The sequence below is a fragment of the Saccopteryx bilineata genome, chromosome X, assembly GCF_036850765.1.
Source record: "Saccopteryx bilineata isolate mSacBil1 chromosome X, mSacBil1_pri_phased_curated, whole genome shotgun sequence".
Classification (NCBI taxonomy): domain Eukaryota; kingdom Metazoa; phylum Chordata; class Mammalia; order Chiroptera; family Emballonuridae; genus Saccopteryx; species Saccopteryx bilineata.
This window is the reverse complement of record NC_089502.1, coordinates 108121546-108137305: the sequence shown is the minus strand read 5'-3', so window position 1 is coordinate 108137305 and position 15760 is coordinate 108121546.

Sequence of the window (15760 nt, the reverse complement as noted above, 5' to 3'; positions counted from 1 at the left end):
GATTCCCGCATGCGCCTGACCAGGATCCACCTGGCATGCCTACTGGGGGGGGGGGATGCTCTGCCCATCTGGAGTGTTGCTCTGTTACACCAGAGCCATTCTGGCGACTGGGGCGGAGGCCATGGGGCCATCCTTAGTGCCCAGGGTGGCTTTGCTCCGGTGGAGCCTTGGCTGCGGGAGGGGAGGTGAGAGGTGGAGAGGAGGGGGAGGGGGAGGAGTGGACAGGTAGATGGGCGCTTCTCCTGTGTGCTCTGGCCAGGAATCGAACCCGGGAATCCTGCACACCAGGCCAATGACTCCTACGGGTCTACCATATCATGCTTTTTACTTAAAAAAAAATTACATTTCTTTTGAAGGCTGATGAACAAGAGACACCAAATCTTTTTCACCTGCAAACTACTACCTTCTTTATTAGATCCAGCTAATAACACTGTTTTGTCTTTTTCCAAATAGCTCCAGATATATGGAAAAGATTTATATAGACGGATGGGGATCCTCAAACCCCTCAGCGAGATCTTCTGAGAATGGCTTTTAAGATACCTAGAGGCAGAAAAAGCCCAATAGAGATCAGGGGAACTACCAGCTTTTAGGATACACCCTCAAAGGCCCCAACGCCCCAAAGGGTCTCATAGGATGCCATATGGGTCCTGCTTCAATAGTGGAAAGGAAGGTCATTGAGCTAAATAAAGCCTGCCAGGCTTACATGCCTCTGCTGTGAGGAAACAGGGACACTGGAAGATAGGCTTCCCCCTCGCTCCTCTAAGGGAGGGTTCAATCTCTTCCAGCCCTGTTCCAGCCACCTATGACCTAACCTTGCCCAGAAAGCTGGGGTTTGCCACTGAAGGCTGAAGGTGCCCAGGGCCGTCGGCCCCATCTATGACACTGTGGACGAGCCTAGGGTATTTCTTCGAAAAAGCAGGTAAACTGATCTCATTTGCACAAGGGCCACTTAACTATGTTTTGCCTGAATAGTCAGGTTTTTTATTTCTCCCTCAAAGATCTCTGTTGTGGGTGTTGATAGTCCTATTTCTGCTGCTTTGCTTAATATATAGTGTTTCCTTTATCCCTCCTACCTCAATGTCCCACTCATATTTCAGGCTGGGATCTACTCCTAATTTAGAGCTCTCTTTCCCCCTTTTGCCAACTTGTATTATGAATTTACTTTTGCCACCTAGCTTAGTGTATCCCGAGGTTCTCTTTACCATGCCACAGTTGCAGAGCCCCAGGGAAAAGCAACCTGGTCTCAACTCTCCAGGCAGAGGAGAACAGAAGCTCCATATCCACGCATGCTGCAAATGGCTTTTCCATTCTACCCGAATCATTACCAGCTAGAAGGAGCAGACATTGGGACTTGGACATGAGCTGCAAAGTATAGAATGGTGACAACAATTCCAGTGCCATGCGGACTTTTCCTGTGTGGACTTTTCCTGGACTCCTGCTCTCTGTGACAGCTCCTAACAGACTGAACTGTGGTTGGGTTGCATTTTTCAGGGATTTGGCATGGTGATGGGGCCAATTTGGACTTGGTGAACATGTTAAGGACACTACTCTTTTATGGATTCTTGCTGTATTGGCCAAGAGATTGCTTAAAGGCTTTTAATCACTGTAAAAAAAATAGAAGACTGGATAAAGAAGATGGGGCACATATACACCATGGTATACTATTCAGCTAGAAGAAACGATGATATCGGATCACTTACAGCAGAATGGTGGAACCTTGATAACATTATGTGGAGTGAAATAGGCGAATCAGAAAAAAATAAGAACTGCAGGAGTCCATACATTGGTGGGACATAAAAGCGAGAGTAAGAGACATGGACAGGAGTGTGGTAGTTACGGGGGATGGGAGGAGGGAAGGGGGGAGAGGGGGAAGGGAAGGGGAGGGGGAGGGATACAAAGAAAACTGGATAGAGGGTGACGGAGGACGATCTCTATTTGGGTGATGGGTATGCAACAGAACTAAATGACAAGATAACCTGGAAATGTTTTCTTTGAATATATGTACCCTGATTTATTGATGTCACCCCATTAAAATAAACATTTATTTATAAAAAAAAATATTTACATGTTTTTGCCTGACTGGTGGGGGCGCACTGGATAGAGCATCAGCCTGAGATGCTGAGGATCCAGGTTCAAAACCCCACAGTCACCAGCTTAAGCATAGGCTCATCAGGCTTCAGTGCAGGCTCAAGAACTTGAGCATGGGACTGCCAGCTTGAGCGTGGGATTATAGAGATGATCTCATGGTTCCCAGCTTAAACCCAAAGGTCCCTGGCTTGAAGCCCATGATTGCTTGCCTGAGCCAAAGGTTGCTGGCTTGGGCAAGGGGTCACTGGATTGGCACCTATGAGAAGCAATCAACGCATAACTGAAGTGCCACAAATACGAGATGATGCTTCTCATCTCTCACTGTTTCTGTGTCTGTCTGTCTGCCTCTCTCTCTCACTTTCGCTAATAAATAAAAAACTATTTACATGCTTTCAAAGAGAAACTTACAGGTTTTCTAAAGTAAATGCTTTAAGAAAGGAGAATGAATGTGTCTCTTCTCTTATTTCAACAGAGAGAATTAAGCCTCTTTCTTTTTGTTTTTTTCTCAGGTGAGAATCCAGGAAGCAAACAGACAGACTCGCGCATGCGCCAGACTGGTATTCCCACCCTTGGTATGCCCACTAGGGGGTGATGCTGTACCCAATCCAGGGTATTGCTACGCTCCATCCGGATCCATTCTAGTTCCTGAGGCAGAGGCCATGAAGCCATCCTCAGTGCCGGGGCCAACTTTGCCCCAGAGGAGCCATGGCTGCAGAAGGGGAAGAGAGAGACAGAGAGGAAGGAGAGAGGGAAGAGTGGAGAAGCAGATGGATACTTCTCCCGTGTGCCCTGACTGGAAATCAAACCTGGGAATTCCACATGCTGGGCAAATGCTCTACTGCTGAGACCATCAGCCAGGGTCAAGCCTCTTATTTTTAATTTTTATATATTCTTAAATTTGCTCTCTCTAAAAATATGTGTATCCTGCAAATTTGCTAAACCCTCCTCTAATTAGTCTAGTCGTTCTTCTGTAGACCATCAGCTTTTCTCTGTAGGTGATCATATATGCAAAGAAGGCAGTTTTTCTTTCTTTCCATCCTCGATGCCTCTATTGCTTGATTTCTCTCCTAATTGTTTTTTGGATTTTTCTGCTTCTATAGTTTTTTATTGAATGCCAAACATAATTTTGCCGAGTGCTGGATATCTTTATAATCCTAAACATACAGTATGGGGAAAAGTATGTTTACATTTGTATGTAAAACACAGTGTTTATTTTTGTATTATTATTTATGAATTATTATGTTATTTGCCATACGAAAAACTGTAAACCTACTTTAACTCAACCTGTATTTTTTTGAGCTTTATTCTGGATGCTGCCCAGTGACTTGGAAACAGTTGGATTCCTTAGAGTCTGGTTTTGAAGATTTGCTGCATGGGCCGTTTCTGTGTAGGAGTCCTTTTTTCTCAGAATACTGAGGCGAGACCCTTTGGAGCACCCTACCAGATGCCTCCCAAATTGTAAGGTCTGCCATCCTGGCCAGTGAGGGACAGTCAGTAGTCCCTGTCCTGCATGAGTACTGGGCATTGTCACCTTTCATCTCTTCAGGTGGTTCTTCCCACAGCCTCACATAGTTTCCTCACATGCTTGTGCTGATCAGTGGTCTGTGGAATATTCCAGCGGGATCCTTTGAGGATACATGTGGTCCTCACTCTGTGTCACTTTTTTGCCTAGTCCTCTACACCACAAACTGGGTGCTGAGAATTTCAGGTCCATGTCCTAACTCAAGGTATCTGTAGGGAAAACAACTGTGTTAGGCTTGCTCACTTGCACTTTGCATGATTAGTGTGTGAGCATGTGGCAGACCCAAGTGGGTGACGCCTATGTAAGGCTAAGGGTGCTTGCCCTGAGGGCAGATTGTGAATCTCTAGCCAGTCACTTCAAGGGACCATTTTCTTATTTGCCCAACTGCTGCTGTGAGAGGTGGTGTTTTTCAACCTGTTTGCTCATCCACCATTGCGAGAATCTATTAAATTGAAATGGCCCAACACTTTCCGTCTCCACAGTTCCTTTACCGTCTTCTCAAATCCAATGTGAACCTGCCTGGCCTCGACCATCAACATTACATATGGTGCTATGAGTAGGATTCGGATCAGATCAGTATGGAGCCACCAACACCCTTGAAGGGTGGAATAGAGGAGTGGCTGTTGTTCTCCAGCATACGGTTCTCTTTAGCTATCCTGTTTGGGGATATAGGCTGCTTGTTTTTTTTAAAGCCCTGCCAGAAGAAACCAAAAGCTCTGTGCAGGACACTGCGTGAGGTTAAAATCTCTAGGATGAACTGTGGACTGAGTGCAGACAGGGGGCTGAACCACAACAGTTTTTGGAGAAGGATACTGACCAATTTTGAGAACTCCAGTTAGCTACAGGATGAGAAATAACAACAGCTTGAAGTTGAACCATTGATCAAGAAGCAATTGCAAGTTCAAGAACTCTAGTTTCCCTTGAAGCTGAACACTGTTACCGTCAGTTGTTAAAGAAACAACTATGGTGAGACTTGAAGATGGCAGTGGAGTAGACAGACACACAGACTCCCAGCTCACACCACCAAACTGGATTATAAGCTAATTTATAAACAATCAGAGTGAAAAACCAAATCTGGACTACAAGAACAGCTTTCAAAAATCAAGGAGCAAAGAAGAAGCCACAACAAACCTGGTAGGTAGCACCTGAATCTCCCCTGCTTACAGGAATGGGGGGGGGGAGGGTGAGGCTGAGCTCTCAATTTCAAGGAGGAGAGCAGTAAGTACTGCCCACAGCCACTTACCTGGCGATCAGGGAATGAGGTGTGTTGAAAGGGCCCACTTGTCTTCCAAAAAGAGGAGAAAGAGAGAGATGGATGGTGAGGGGACAAAAATATAGGTGATGACATAAAAAGCTGACTCATTCAGTGCTGGAGGCGGCCATAACTGGGGGAGGGGATGATCCTTCGACAAAGCAAAATACAAAAGTACTTCCAGGTCACAGAGATTCAGACATCTCTCCAGCTCCAATCAGCACAACCAGATACAGCTGAAAAGAAGAAGTGGGGAGGAGGGGCAGTAACTCAGGTCTCCTTGGAGATCTGAGATACACCTCCCCCTACTGAAGCTGAGAAAGCAACCCGCCCCCAGAGAGATTAACTGGAAGAAGAGGATTTCAGAGCCTCAGGTCATACCCACTGCATTCCTGGATACAGTTTCAAATAAGCACCCTGCTCAGATCAGCAAACAAGACAATCACCTGTTAAGAAAACAAACAAATCAAGACCTCAAAGTGGCCCAAATCCTAAAGTGGATTACAAATAATAGCTGATGCCAACCCAAGAAGACTTAGAAACAACACAAGTAAAAACAAGAGGCAGACAGCACCAAACCTAGACTCAACCAGCTCTACAAAGAAAACACCCTGGGTAGGCACAATGAGAAGACAAAGAAGTGCTATCCAAATGAAACCACAAGAGATGAACTGAGTGATATGGAAATAATCAAACTTCCAGATGCAGAATTTAAAATTATGATTGTAAGGATGCTTAGGGATCTTAGAACAACAATGGATGGTCATCACAAACACCTAAATAAAGGAATAGCAAGTATAAAAAAGGATATTGAAATATTAAAAAAGAATCAGTCAGAGATGACAAATACAATATCAGAAATGAAGACCACAATGGAAAGAATTAAAAACAGCATCGATAGAGCTGAGGATCGGATCAGCGAGTTGGAGGACAACTGGAATGAAGGCATGAAAGCAGAGAAGAAAAAAGAAAAGGGACTCAAAAAGTCTGTGGAAACTCTTAGAGAGCTCTGTGACAACATGAAGAGAAATAACATCCGCATCATAGGGGTTCGTGAAGAAGAAGAGAAAGAACAAGGGATAGAGGCTTTGTTCAATCATATCATAGCTGAAAACTTCCCTAAATTAATGGAGGAGAAACTCTCACAAATTCAAGAAGCACAGAGAACTCCACTAAAAAGAAACCCAAAGAAACCTACACCGAGACACATCATAATTAAAATACCAAAGCTAAGTGATAAAGAGAAAATATTAAAAGCTGTGAGAGAAAAAAAGGCTATCACCTACAAAGGAGCCCCCATAAGGATGATATCAGACTTCTCAACAGAAACACTTGAAGCCAGAAGGGAATGGCAAGAAATATTCAAAGTAATGCAGAACAATAACCTACAATGAAGACTACTTTATCCAGCAAGGCTATCATTTAAAATTGAAGGAGAAATAAAAAGTTTCCCAGATGAAAAAAACTCAAGGAATTCATTACAACCAAACCAATGCTGCAAGAAATGTTAAGGGGCATGATGTAAACAGATCAAAGTGGGAAAAGAATATAGCAAAAGAGGAATACAGCCTTAAAGAATAAAATGGCAATAAACAACTACATGTCAATAATAACCCTAAATGTAAATGGATTAAATGATCCAATCAAAAGACATAGGGTAGCTGCATGGATAAGAAAACAGGACACGTACATATGCTGTCTACAAGAGACACACCTTAAAACAAAAGATACACCTAGGTTGAAAGTAAAAGGATGGAAAAGAACATTTCATGCAAATGGAAATTAAAAAAAGCTGGGGTAGCAATACTTATATCAGACAAAATGGACTTTAAAACAAAGAATATAGTAAGAGATAAAGAAGGCCACTACATAATGATAAAGGGAGCAATCCAACAGGAAGATATAAATATTATAAATATCTACGCACCTAATATAGGAGCACCTAAATATATAAAGCAGACTTTGATGGATATAAAGAGCAAGATCAACAGCAACACTATAATAGTAGGGTATTTTAATACCCCACTAACATCACTAGATAGATCCTCAAGAAAGAAAATTAACAAGAAATAGCAGAATTAAAGGACACACTAGATCAACTCGATTTAATAGATATCTACAGAATCTTTCACACTAAAGCAGCAGAATATACATTCTTTTCAAGTGCTCATGGTACATTCTCTAGGATAGACCATGTTAGGGCACAAAAGTGGTCTCAACAAATTTAAGAAGATTGAAATCATATCAAACACTTTCTCTGATCACAATGGCATGAAACTAGAAATCAACCACAACAGAAAAGCTCAAAAATTCTCAAACACATGGAAACTAAATAGCAGGTTGTTAAATAATGAATGGATTAAGAATAAAATCAAAGAAGAAATAAAAAAATTCCTAGAAATGAATGATAATGAGCATACAACAACTCAAAATTTATGGGACACAGCAAAAGCAGTACTGAGAGGGAAGTTCATAGCACTACAGGCACACTTTAAGAAGCTAGAAAAAGCTAAATTAAACAACTTAACCCTGCATCTAAAAGAACTAGAAAAAGAACAGCAAGTAAAGCCTAAATATAGTAGAAGGAAGGAAATAATAAAGATCAGAGCAGAAATAAATGACATAGAGACTAAAGGAACAATACAGAGGATCAATGAAACTAGGAGCTGGTTCTTTGAAAAGGTAAACAAGATTGATGGACCTTTAACTAGATTCACCAAGAAAAAGAGAGAGAGGACTCAAATAACTAAAATTAGAAATGAAAGGGGAGAAATAACAACTGACACAACAGAAATACAAAGAATTGTAAGAAAATACTATGAAGAACTGTATGCCAAAAAACTATACAACCTAGATGAAAGGAAAAATTCCTTGAAACATACAATCTTCTAAAAATCAGTCTGGAAGAATCAGAAAACCAAAACAGACCGATTATACCAAATGAGATCAAAACAGTTATCAAAAAACAAAAGTCCTGGGCCAGATGGCTTCACAAGTGAATTCTACCAACTATTCAAAGAAGAACTAACTCGTATCCTTCTCAGGCTATTTCAAAAAATTCAAGAGGAAGGAAGACTTCCAAGCTCCTTTTATGAGGCGAGCATAATTCTGATTCCAAAACCAGGCAAAGGCAACACAAAGAAAGAAAATTATAGGCCAATATCTCTGATGAATATACATGCTAAAATCCTCAACAAAATATTAGCAAACCGGATCCAACAATATATGGAAAAAATCATACACCATGATCAAGTGGGATTTATTCTGGGGAGGCAAGGCTGGTACAATATTCACAAATCTATCAATGTTATTCATCACATAAATGAAAGGAAGGAGAAAAAGCACATGATAATTTCAATAGATGCAGAAAAAGCATTTGATAAAATCCAGCACCCATTTATGATCAAAACTCTCAGCAAAGTGGGAATACAGGGAACATACCTCAACATGATAAAAGCCATCTATGACAAACCCACAGCCAACATCATACTCAATGGGCAAAAATTAAAAGCAATCCCCTTAAGATCAGGAACAAGGCAGGGGTACCCCCTTTCACCACTCTTATTCAACATAGTCCTGGAAGTCCTAGCCACAGCAATCAGACAAGAAGAAAAAATAAAAGGCATTCAAGTTGGAAAAGAAGAAGTAAAGCTATCATTATTTGCAGATGATATGATATTGTATATAGAAAATCCTAAAGTCTCAGTCAAAGAACTACTGGACCTGATAAATGAATTCAGCAAGGTGGCAGGATATAAAATTAATACTCAGAAATCAGAGGCATTTTTATACACCAACAATGAACAATCAGAAAGAGAAATTAAGGAAACAATCCCCTTCACTATTACAACCAAAAAAATAAAGTACCTAGGAGTACATTTAACCAAGGAGACTAAAGACTTGTACTCGGAAAATTATAAAACATTGATAAAAGAAATCAAGGAAGATACAAACAAGTGGAAGCATATACCATGCTCATGGTTAGGAAGAATAAACATCATTAAAATGTCTATATTACCCAAAGTAATTTATAAATTCAATGCAATACCAATTAAAATACCATTGACATACTTTAAAGAGATAGATCACATATTCTAAAAATTTATATGGAACCAAAAGAGACCATGAATAGCCTCAGCAATCTTAAAAAAGAAGAATAAAGGGGGAGGAATCGCACTTCCTGATATCAAGCTATACTACAAGGCCATTGTACTCAAAATAGCCTGGTACTGGCATAAGAACAGGCACATAGATCAATGGAACAGAACAGAGAACCCAGAAAGAAACCCACAGCTCTATGGACAACTGATATTCGACAAAGGAGGTAAGGAAATACAATGGAGTAAAGACAGCCTCTTCAACAAATGGTGTTGGAAAAATTGGACAGGAACCTGCAAAAAAATGAAACTAGACCACCAACTTACACCATTCACAAAAATAAACTCAAAATGGATAAAAGACTTAAATGTAAGACGTGAAACCATAAGCATCTTAGAAGAAAACATAGGCAGTAAGCTCTCTGATATCTCTCGCAGCAAAATATTTGCTGAAATATCTCCATGGGCAAGGGAAATAAAAGACAGGATAAACAAATGGGACTATATCAAACTAAAAAGCTTTTGCATAGCCAAAGACAAGAAGAACAGAATAAAAAGACAAACTACACAATGGGAGAACATATTTGACAGTATGTCTGATAAGGGGTTAATAACCAAAATTTATAAAGAACTTGTAAAACTCAACACCAGAAAGACAAACAATCCAATCCAAAAATGGGCAAAAGAAATGAATAGACACTTCTCCAAAGAGGATATACAGATGGCCAATAGGCATATGAAAAAATGCTCAACATCATTAATCATTAGAGAAATGCAAATTAAAACCACAATGAAATATCACCTCACACCCGTTAGAATGGCGCTCATCAACAAAACAACACAGAATAAGTGCTGGCGAGGATGTGGAGAAAAGGGAACCCTCCTGCACTGCTGGTGGGAATGCAGACTGGTGCAGCCACTGTGGAAAACAGTATGGAGATTCCTCAAAAAATTAAAAATCGAACTGCCTTTTGACCCTGCTATCCCACTTTTAGGAATATACCTCAAGGACACCATAGAACGGTCCCAGAAGGAGAAATACACCCCCATGTTTATAGCAGCATTGTTCACAATAGCGAAGATCTGGAAACAACCCAAGTGTCCATCAAAGGGCGAGTGGATTAAAAAGCTTTGGTACATATATACTATGGAATACTACTCAGCCATAAGAAATGATGACATCGGATCATTCACAATAACATGGATGGACCTTGATAACATTATACGGAGTGAAATAAGTAAATCAGAAAAAAAAACTAAGAACTATATGAACCAATGCATAGATGGGACATAAAAATGAGACTCAGAGAAATGGACAAAAACGTGATGGTAACAGGGAGTGGGGTGGAGGGGTGGGGAAGGGGTGAGGAAGGAGAGGGAGGGAGTGGGGGGAGGGTAGGGGCACAAAGAAAACCAGATAGAAGGTGACGGAGGACGATTTGACTTTGAGTGAGGGGTATGCAGCATAATCAAAGGTCAAAATAATCTGGAGATGTTTTCTCGGAACATATGTACCCTGATTTTTCAATGTCACTGCATTAAAATTAATAAAAATAAGATTAAAAAATAATACCTGACAAAAAACAAAAAACAAACAAACAAAAAGAAACAACTATGGTTTCAAGAGCTCAAGTTTCAGTTTTAGGCCAAGGGCTGGAAGCCAGAAGAGCCAAAGCAGTTGCTAAAGATGGAGCTGCATTTGTGCAGCAGTGGAGTGGCTCTGAGTCTGTGGTGGCAGGCATTTCTAACTCCTTTGAGGAAGAGGAGGTTCAGGCTAAATCTGCTGTCACCAGACTCAGAGCCCACTGGTGTTCACCCAGAAGGTAAAAACCCAGCATCCAAAAATGCCTCAGGGGCAGGTACAACAGCCTCTGCAAGTAATGGAGCACTTTGTGGTCTAGCCCTATACACAGATAGAGTTAATGGAGTTAGGGGAGAAGTTCAGGCAGAAATCCACCGAGTCCCTGGAAGCTTGGTTGCTACGGTTGCGGGACATAGGGTTGGCTTGCATCATGCTCTCCAGAACAGAAATGGAAAAATTAGCTGCCATTACCACACATTCTTCCTTGAGGCAGTGTCTTTAGAATTGCCATAACAACACAAGAAACCATAGCCTATTAGAATGGATGATGAGCTCTGACAAGTTGGCTCAGTGGTAGAGCATTCATTGCTCCAGTGTGTGGATGCCTCAGGTTCGACTCCCAGTAAGGGAACACAGGAGAAGTGAGAAACTGTTTTGTCACCTCTCTCCCTCCACCTTCTCTCTCTCTCTCTCTCTCTCTCTCTCTCTCTCTCTCTCTCTCTCTCTCATTCTCTTTCTTCCCTTACTGCAGCCATGGCTCTATTTGTTCAAGTGCATTGGCCTGGGCAATGAGGATAGCTCCCTGGAGCCTCCACCTCAGGTGCTGCAAATATTTTGGTTGCGGGCATGGTACCAGATGGGCAGAACTTTCTCAAGGAAAATGCATGCAGGGGTAATTTAAAATTATTAATATTTAAGTAAGCAAGAAATTATTCCTTGGAATAATTTAACCATATGAAAAATTTTCAATACTAGTTTAAAAAGGTGTGTGTGGCCCTGGCCAATTTGCTCAGTGGATAGTGTTGGCCTGGTGTATGTATGTCCCAGGTTTGAATCCTGGTCAGGGCAGACAAGAGAAGCAACCATCTGCTTAACTCCCCCTCCTGTTCTTGTTCTCTCCTTCTTCCTTTCCTGAAACCAGCAGCTTAATTGGTTTGAGTGTAGGCCATGGAAGCTGAGGATAGTTCTGTTGATTAGAGCATTGGCCTCAGGCACTAACAATAGCTTCAGTGGATTAAAGCATCGGCCCAGATGGGAGTTGCTGGTGGCTGCCAGTAGGGGCACATGCCACAGTACGTCTCTCTATTTCCCACCCTCACTTGAAAATAAATAAATAAACAAACAATCAAACACACAAATAAATAAATAAATTATATGTGTGTGTGAGTATCAGGCAGTTTCACAAAATTCTTCTTTTTGGCAGGGGTGAATTGAGCAAATCTGTTTGAAGTCCACTGATGAAGTAGGCAGAATCCTGGGCCAGGCTTTCTGCCCTCTCATTGTCTGCTCTGACACTGGAGCACAGAAAGTGGATATGACAATCCATCCTGAGGGTCTCACAGAAAGAAATGTGATTCCCCACCACCCCTGTGAGCTCCTCACTGCTGGATCCAAAGGGCAAAGATGGAAACTGCTTTCAGGATCTCTCACTATGTTTAGAGTGCAATGCCACAAAGGCAAGAAAACCTTCATGTGGGAAGTGAAAGTGAGAAATGTGGAAAGTTGGAGTCACATGACAGAGACATGGCTTAACAGCCTTGGGGAACAGCATGGGAGGATCATTTCTTTGAGAAGACCTGGCTGTCAGATTACTAGGACACGGAAGAGGCATAGAGGCAGGCTGGTTTCTCTCAGATGAGGGTGAACATTTTCTCTCCCATTCTGATGTTGGAATCCTACAATTATTAAACAGTGAAAAGCCTCCTATGTCTGTTCTTCTCTCATTCTCACTTTAGGACAAAAGTTGAAAAGCACCAGGGAATAAGTGAAGTGTACTTGAAGCCAGTGGTTCTCAAACTTCAGAGACATCAGGACATGTGCCCCACGCCCTTCTAGAGGGCTCTATTCCCAGATTGCTAGGCCCTACCTCCAGGGTTCCAGAGTATGCATCTCTAGCAAGTCCCAGAAGATGCTGATGCTGCTGGTCCACAGGCACAACCTAGAGAAGAGCTGCTCTAACCACGTGCACCTGTCCATGGAAACCGAAATGAACCAGTTTTGAATCGAGTTAGTTCTTTCCACTGTCTACCCTCCTCATTCGAGATTGGGATGGTCAGAGCTTCTCGCCCCATTGTTGGTTGGCAGAGACTGATGTATTTGCCTTTGTTTCTTCTCTCTTCCCTCCTTGTCTCTGACTGGCTGTAGAAGGAACTGACTGGCTAGGTCTTACTCATTGCTCATGTCTCTGGGGAGATGTCACTTCTCCCCTGATAAGAATTGGTCAGGTACTCTTCCTGGGTGTTTTTGTAGGCCCTTAACCTCCCCCAATATACTGCATGTCACTTTGTATTATAATAGTCTGTTCCACTTTCTGTCACTCCCATCCTATAGTGAACCTCTTGAGGGCAGGGACCGTCTGGGAGGTCGCTGGTAATGTGTCTTGGTGTAAGGTAGTAAATTCTTGAATTCTAAAAACATAACAATAACGAAGAAGGAATGGAAATGAGAGGTATTGTAAAGAAATATTCCTCTCATTTCCCGCTCCACAATAGGAGTCTAGAAATGTTTATTCAATGAAATGGACATAGTAACAGAACGTTTTGATGAATGGGATTTTTAGGGTAAGCTGAAGAAGAGATCTCACTTTTCGTGAGCCCCTATTATGTGCCAGATACTGATAGAATGCAAAGTGGGAAGTGACCTTGACTTAGAGAGGAGTGGACATGAGAATGAGTTTGACCACATTGAATGAGTATCCAAATGTGCCCAAATGTAGATGCACACCTGGGGATTTATTGATTATAATTTTCAGCACAGTAGTTAGGAGTGCAGTCAAGAGCACAGACGTAAGAGTCAGACACATGCCAGCTGTCACACCAAGCTCTCAGTTCTCATCATTCTAGAGCAAGTGAAGTCAGTCTAGACATTGTCAACCAAAAAGAATACTTCTGACAAAGCCCAGTGAAGCACTGGGTGGCTGGGCCTGCCAGCCCCACCCACCTGTTCACATGCACAGAAGAATCAGAGAGATGCCCAACACAGCGGTCATTAGGGGCCCTCCCCCGGATATCCTGATTTATCCACCTTCACTTTCTCTTTTCCCTCTTCTTCACCCTGAGGAGCACTGGCTGGGCTGGTTGAAATGGTGCGAGAAAACCATTGCAGGTGTTTCACTACCAGCCTCAGGGTGAGAAGAGGCCTAAGACCTAGACAGGTGAGTTTGAGTGAGTAAAACAAAAGTGTCCCGAGGCCCTTTTCCTGTGCCACCACACTATCTTCCTCCTGTCCTTGAATGACAAGACAGTGACCCCCAATGCTAACTCCTCTTATTTATACCCTCAGAGAAAAAAATGATTAAGCTATTCCCAGGAAAGTAACTTGTGGGAATGAGTCCTGATGCGTCCATCACACGATGGCACCAGGGCTTTAGCCACTCTGGCCACTTCGCATCAGTGAGTGAGACTTCTGAAATGGGAAAGGACTTGCAAGGCAGCTGAATAATGGAAGAAGTCACATGAGAGCAGAGATTTGATGGCAGAAACAGAAAACTGTGGCAATGTCACACACTCCTTAAGTAAAAATAAAATGCAATTTATACATGAGGAGCAAGGTTTGCAACATACATAAAAAATAATCAATAGTCTTGCAAGTCATTAAGACAGAAGGTAAATAGTGTATTTTACCTTCTGTCTTAAAAAAATGGACAAAGGATTTTCTTCCCCTGATGGCTGCAGAGCAGGTGAATGCTGCACTCACCTAATCCTGGCCCCAAATACGACTCACAGCCAAAACATCCAGCATACAACTGGAACTGAAGGACAGCTGAACCGAACAATTATAGCCAAAGATTTACAGAAGCCACAGAGAGACTGGTAAGGAGGGTGGAGGCGTGGAACAGGCTGGCCCTTGCACCCACGTGCAGTGGCTGAAAAGCCAGAGGAATATCCTGTGCAGGGAGCTCCCTCTTTCCAGGAGAGTGAGGGGTCTCAAACCCACTTAAGGATCCTGTTGGGAAAATAAGTTTGTAAATTGTGATTTTTATGTTTGCTCACGTTTATTGTTAAAAATGGCGCTGGTGTGAAATGGCCAATTACACTCCTGCTTGGGAAGGGGCTTTGTTATGCTAATGTGTGCTGGAGGAGGGGTCTTTGTGGGCCCAGGTAGTTTCTTAGAAGGAGGGAGAAGGAGGAAGAAGAAAAAGCCAAGATGGCAGGGGGCTGAAGGAGAAGCCAGTTTGTGCAGAGAGGAGAAGGGAGAAGATGTGCAGATGGGGAACCAGAGGTGACTAAGACTGGTGGGGGCCTTTGACTCTAGCAAAATCTGGACGTGTCAGTGGCTTTGGGGGCCCTGAATGGAAAGGGAAGTGTTTTCCCTCATGTGTGTTTTACTTGCCGTCTGGGTGCGGGGCTAGAATAAAGGAATGGCCCACCATTTTTTGTCTCCACAATTTCTTTATCGTCTGCTCAAATCTAATGGGAACCTGCACCTACCTGGTAGCGATGACAGCGGCGATGGCGTGACTACTGACCTTACAGGTCCCCAGTGGAGCACAATAGGAAGACGGACATGCAGAGCATCTGGAGGGGAAAGTCAGAGTCCCAGACGCAGCCTTCCCCAAGTACGGGCACTCCTATTGTCACAGCCAGGGGAGTGCACATCGTCCCTGACTGCTGGGGCGGGGCGCTCTGCTGTGCTTGGTCCTAGCAATGTCCTTTATGGTGCCTTTTTTTTTAAGGAAGGTTTTGGCAGAGACACAGACGGTGACTAAACTGTGGGACTCTGAAAAGAGGGCCAGCCTCTCCCATCCTCAGTGCACAGCTGTCGCTGTAGAAATTTTTTTATTTTATTAATTTTTTATTAATTTTACTAGGGTGACATCAATAAATAAGGGTACATATGTTCAAAGAACATATGTCCAGGTTATTTTGTCAATCAATTATGTTGCATACCCGTCACCCAAAGTCAGATTGTCCTCTGTCACCTTCTATCTAGTTTTCGTTGTGCCCCTCCCCCTCCCCTCCCCCTTTTCCTCTCCCTCTCCCCCTCGTAGCCACCACACT